This window comes from Spinacia oleracea, chromosome 5, assembly GCF_020520425.1.
Source record: "Spinacia oleracea cultivar Varoflay chromosome 5, BTI_SOV_V1, whole genome shotgun sequence".
In the NCBI taxonomy this organism is placed as follows: Eukaryota; Viridiplantae; Streptophyta; class Magnoliopsida; order Caryophyllales; family Amaranthaceae; genus Spinacia; species Spinacia oleracea.
Window position 1 is genome coordinate 95,541,531 of NC_079491.1, and position 6,000 is coordinate 95,547,530.

Below are 6,000 nucleotides of genomic sequence, written 5' to 3' on the forward strand. Positions count from 1 at the left end.
GAAAACTTCGAATAACTACTACCCATTTAGCTTTCAGATTCTTTTATACGGGTTTTGCAGTCTGCTGGATGATATTGATACTGAAAATACGTAATTTACTGGGTATCCAAAGCTATAATTCATCCCTGGCATCCAGAAGAATTGAAAGTGTTGTGAGAGGTATACATTGGAGCTCAACTTTGCAAGGAAAAGAAGTAATAGCAGAGCTTACGGGAATGCAGAACTTAGAAGTCTCAATAACAACAGACATATAAAATAATACAGCTGATAAAATTTAGATTCACGAGTCCGGAATAAAGTCCTCAAGGTTGTGTGATTTTTTTTGAATTGTGTGCAATATCATTCAACAAAGCTATCGGTAAGATCCATGAGATTACAAATTAAGAATCTGATAGTTTAAAATGTAATGTTATGGGTAATTATTATTCTATTAGTGGCTAAACTTCTATATTTCTGAGTCTTATTTGCTTTGTATGCAGGAAGAGTAAGTATGCAGTAAGTACTTCTATACATGTTCCCCACCCCCCACCCCCCCTTTTTTTAGTATACTTGTTCTTCTTGGTTTTTAATCCTGATATCCTCTTTTTAGGGATCTGACTTCATAGTGAAGGCATTTGAGATTGCTGCTAAAGAACTCATTGCAGTTGCAACACCTGGACAAGGTCTGCCATCAGTAATTTCTGTTTGATCATGCTAATAGTTCCGGTTGTATATTTTGGAGTTACTAACTGCTACGTCTTTCAACTCACTTTCACTTTTTTCCTTCAGTCTCACAGTTACAGCTAAGTCGTTCTAAAGTGACTACAAAGTCTGCTATTCTTATGAACTTGGAATCTAGAGTATGCCCTCTTTGGTCCTGGTGTTTTTTCTTTAATCTTCTTTGTAGTTTTGTTGTGTTTTATTGGTTGTATCTTTTACAGATGGTTGCAACAGATCGACTTGCTTGAAAGCGCAAAACCAAAAAAGAAAGGCAGACATAAACAAGCAGCAAAGCAGAGCAGATAACACAAGACAAAAAAAGGAGGGAAGAAAACATACTCCGCACTAACTTTTAGTTCGCATGAAAGAGTATAATACAGAGTATAACAACGTGCTCTAATCTTAAAAGCCGTAACACATCTAGGTACATGTTCTGCTGCATTATACTCCGGTATTGAATATCATTCACATTGACACTTCTATAAATCCTCAAATAGTTGAACTGAACATTTATAGTCCAGGAACGGTAATTAATAAGGACTCAAGGTGACTTAGAAATTTGAAGAATGTTGCCTCTCAAACAAACAACAGGGCGGACAAATTATTATTACATAATCTTTCTAGATAATTTTTTTTTTGACATAATCTTACTAGATAATTAGGCTGCCTTGTACAGTGTTAAGAATCCAGTTTCTGCATTTAAACAAGTCTCAAATCAACGAGGTTAGGAGAGGGAATAAAGTAGAAACTAGACAACAGCTTCTGGTAGTAGCGCATTTCCTTTTCCAACTGTGATTCTATGAACAGATTAAGATATATTGAATATTGTTGTTGAGGAAACCAGACAGTGACATTACACCATTAGTCAGCAGTAAGATTACACTATTAGTCAATGACCAATAGTGAATGACCACTTATCTAGAATTTTGCTAATTAAATTCTCACAAAATACTTTCTTCTACCCCAACCCTGTTAGCATCTAAATTCTAAATACAGAGGATGTATCACTTCCACATTTTAAGAAAATCCTATTAACTCATATTCCATGTGCACTTAACACAACTCTATGCTTCATCATCATCAAATTTGAAGCTTTTCATGATAAGCATCCTTATTCCTTAACTCACAACTACAACTGTCATGCCAAGCTTAGTCTTGGTTGACAAACACATGTTTATTTTCCATGAACATTATTATCAATTTAATTTCCTACAACATTCCAAATTTCACATTTAGCTGCTGGCCATAATGAAAGTCAAAATTTGGCTTTAACTTTAAATAAGGGGGAAATTTCAGAACAAATTTAGCATCTGACTTGTTTTGCACACAAACTCAGTATAGACAAAATCATGTATAGTATAAATCAACATCCATAAAGCAAGCCATTTAAAAAGGGAAGAAGCATAATACCAACGCGCAAGACTAAACAGTGAGAAAGTAATAACAAAGGAGAGTGATAATACAGGAGAGGATCAGCGGAAGTGTGAAGAAGAAAAAGGTTACCAATCATTTTTTCCTTCATCTTTTCCGCCTTTTCTCGGGCTAATGGCTCCATTCGAACAATATTCCTCCTAGCCTGCTCATTTGAAGCTTCCACTTCCAATATTTTTTTCATATCTGCAAGATATATATCCAAATTTAACCACCATAACGGTATAGATGCACAAGTATATCACAGTATGCAAAATCTGTTTTTAGACAAAAATATCATCACTTTAGTAAAAAACAGTCTCATAACAAATTCGTAACTCACCAGAGATGGCCTCTTCATATGTTCAAGCTTTTCATAAGCCTCTCCTCTCCTGAGAAGAGCTTTGACGTATGCTGGATTTAGTTCTATAGCTTTTGAACATTCCTTGACTGTTTCATCATACTTTCCCTGAAACAGCAATATGCGAAAGAATCTAATTAAACAGCTAAAAGCCACAATCACAGGAGGAGACTACCTTCTCCGAAAGAAGACTAGAGTTCTTAAAGGAAGCAAACATGTAGAAACACATAGATACAACATATTGGAGTGGGGAGGGGAGTTATGTGTTCAAGAGAGATGGATCACCAAATTCTAAGTCCCTGTGTCTAATGCCCGGACAGTGTTAACCCAGAATAAGAAAGAAAGCTACCCATCCCCCCCCCCTGCATGTAAGATATTAGAGACATCTGTTAGGTTATGATACATATGAACAACATAAATCATGCGGAAAAACCTTAATGCCAGGAATCATATTAATTGCACATAATCATATAATTAGTCTAGGATGCATACACTTTGTAGCGTGCCCTCCCTAGCTGCGCCAGAACCGAACAAGAACAAGTCTTTAGGACTCCAAGTGTCGTCTCTCCGTAGAAAGTCCACAGCACGTCCGGATCCGCCTTAAGCTTGACCAACTAGAATCGCCCTTAAGGTACTTAGAATTTCCGCCTAATATGTGGCAAGTGTTTGGCTGATTTTTGCTTGAAAATCTTACCTTTGAATACTTGAATACTCGTCCATAATTTTTGAACCTAGGCACATATTTATAGAGTCATGGAAAGGGATTTCAAATCCTATTAGGATACCAATTAGTTTAATTAGAATCTCATTAAAACTCTATTAAACGAATTCTATCTATTAGGATTAGGATTTAATCATAGAACGAATTCCATTAGCTTTTGGATTCGTATTGAACACAAGCGTTGCACGAGCACGAGCACGAGCCACACAGCCCGCGCAAGCCTTGCGGCCCACGCGAGATGCACAGCCCGCAGCCCACGAGCTCGCGCGCGCCATGGCCTTGCTGGGCCTGGCGAGGCTCTGGCAACATTGTGTTGGGCGCTTGGCTTGCTGGACGCGGGCCTGGCTTCGTGCTGGGCCTTCGTCTAGCAAGTCTCGTCCGATGCTAATTCGTACGATGCGCTTCCGATTAAATTCCCGATTCCGGAATTCATTTCCGATACGAACAATATTTAACATTTCCTATTCCGTAATTAATTTCCGTTTCGAACAAATATTTAATATTTCCGTTTCCGGAATTGTTTTCCGATTCTGATAATATTTGCAATTCTGACAATATTTCTGTTTCCTGCAATATTTCCGATTCCGGCAATATTTCCATTTCCGATAATATTTTCTAATACGTACCATGTTTCCGTTTCCGGCAACATCTACGACTTGGATAATATTTATATTTTCGATAGGATCCATATTTCCGTTTCCGGCAATATCATCGTTTCCGGAGTATTCATTGTTTGTCTTTGACGATCTTAGCTCCCACTGAAACCAAGATCCGTCGATTCCGAATATCCATAGATGGAGTATTTAATGCCATTAAATACTTGATCCGTTTACGTACTAGTTGTGTGACCCTACGGGTTCAGTCAAGAGTAAGCTGTGGATTAATATCATTAATTCCACTTGAACTGAAGCGGCCTCTAGCTAGGCATTCAGCTCACTTGATCTCACTGAATTATTAACTTGTTAATTAATACTGAACCGTATTTATTAGACTTAACATTAAATGCATACTTGGACCAAGGGCATTATTTCCTTCAACATCTGGCTCTCCAGCAGAATCTATCAGCTATCTATATCAACCCTTCTCTAAAAGACCGGATCAGAAATTGGAAATTGGAAATCTAAAAATGGTTTCATTTTCAGCAATCCTTCCAATGACATAACCCGACAGTATAAAAACACCAAACAAAACGAAAGAAGTTGAAACGACTATGTTTCATAAATAACCAAATATCGACCTCAAATTGTATGTCTAAGTAACAAATACGAATTAAGAAGTACGCATTTCTCTATAGAACATAAAAATCAAATGCATAGTAGCAGGAAAAAAAACCCTAAATTAAGCGAGAAGCTCAATCAATGGAAGAAAAATCAAACTCACTAGAAAAAAAAATTCTAATTCAACTTTAATTGCCAAATAATTACAAGTAATGAAATCAGTATTAGGTTACAATTTCGCTTAAATCATACAATTCAATAATCATAAGAGAGAGGAGAGAGAGAGAAAGAGCACCTGTTTCAATTGATCATCATCAAGAGCATCTTCATAAGAATCATCCTTAACAGCCATCAATGGCGCAGATTTTTCTTGTTGTTGTTGTTCGTCGTCGCCAAAGTCGGTACCTCTATCAGAATGATCGCCTTCGCTAGCCGTTTCGAAACCATCTGTTTCTTCTTTGTTGTTGACGGAACTCGTTTCAGGTTCTGAATCGAGTTTCTTGTGGTTGATCTCTGGTGCTACAGCAGGTTCGTCGCTTGATTGTTCGATTACCACCATATTTGAGAGATTTCCGGGGAAAACGAAGTTTAAATTGCGAAGGTTGAAGATGAAAAAGGCTCAAGTATAAAATTAAAGATAAACCTTGATGAATATCAATGGCAGATTGGCAGAGAGCAGAACGGTTTCGAATTTGCAGAGAGGAGAGGTACGATGCGGTTCTTTTGGTGTTTCAGCTAATTAGGGTTAGCGAGAGATAGAGTACGTGAACAGTCTTTAGTTTTAGCGCTCATAGCAAAAAAAAATTAATTAAAAGCGCTTAAGTTCAATTTTCACTAAAATTTGAAGCGTGTATGTCTGAATGTCTGATATTGTAAACACGTGCAAGGCACATGTTTTGTCGACGCCAAAATGCGTAGCCAGATATTTCGACACCTAATGGCGTCGACAATAAGCTGTAGGCAAAATTCGCGACGCCAAAAGTCGTCGTGGAAACACGGAAATATTTTTGGCCCCCAACGCCACCCCCTTGGCATCGAGGCTAATGCGTCTTCAAAGAGGTCGTTTTGTAGTAGTGTGTGCATTGGAATTCCTGTCGGTATGGCCCGACTGTCGGTAGTAGCCCGACTTATTTTGGTGTATGGTTGGCTCCCATCACCCTTTTCTTTCCTTTTGAGGATACTTTACTTTACCCGTTCGAAGCTACTTTTTATTAATCTGTGGGTCAAGAGTCGTGTCAAGTGTCGAGTCTTATCTCTATGTTTGTTTGTTTATTATATGGCTTTTGCATGTGGATCATTTAATTTTCGAGTGAAGCATGTTAGGATAGAATGTTATTCTAGCTTGTTCGTACGCAGCTTTTGCTGACTTCGTGCTTCATGTCTTCTTGTCATGGCCTTTGCCTTAATGACCCTATGATGATCCATCAATTGCATTCGCGTTGTTGAGGAGTACATTTTTAATAAAGCAGGTTTGTAGAGATAACTTGCGGGAGAAGTTATCATGGGATTCGAGTTGAGAGTTTAATTCTTCCGTATTTATAAACTCTATTTTTATTTGTAGTCATGACTAATACTACCTACAGTTAAAGGAT

At 37.8% G+C, this 6,000-nt stretch overlaps 1 pseudogene; it reads right to left on the minus strand.

Annotated features, from left to right (window-relative positions):
• Nucleotides 1–1,447: 1,447 nt before the first annotated feature.
• On the minus strand, nt 1,448–5,170 carry LOC110776017 (uncharacterized; annotated as a pseudogene).
• Between the last annotated feature and the right edge of the window lie 830 nt (nt 5,171–6,000).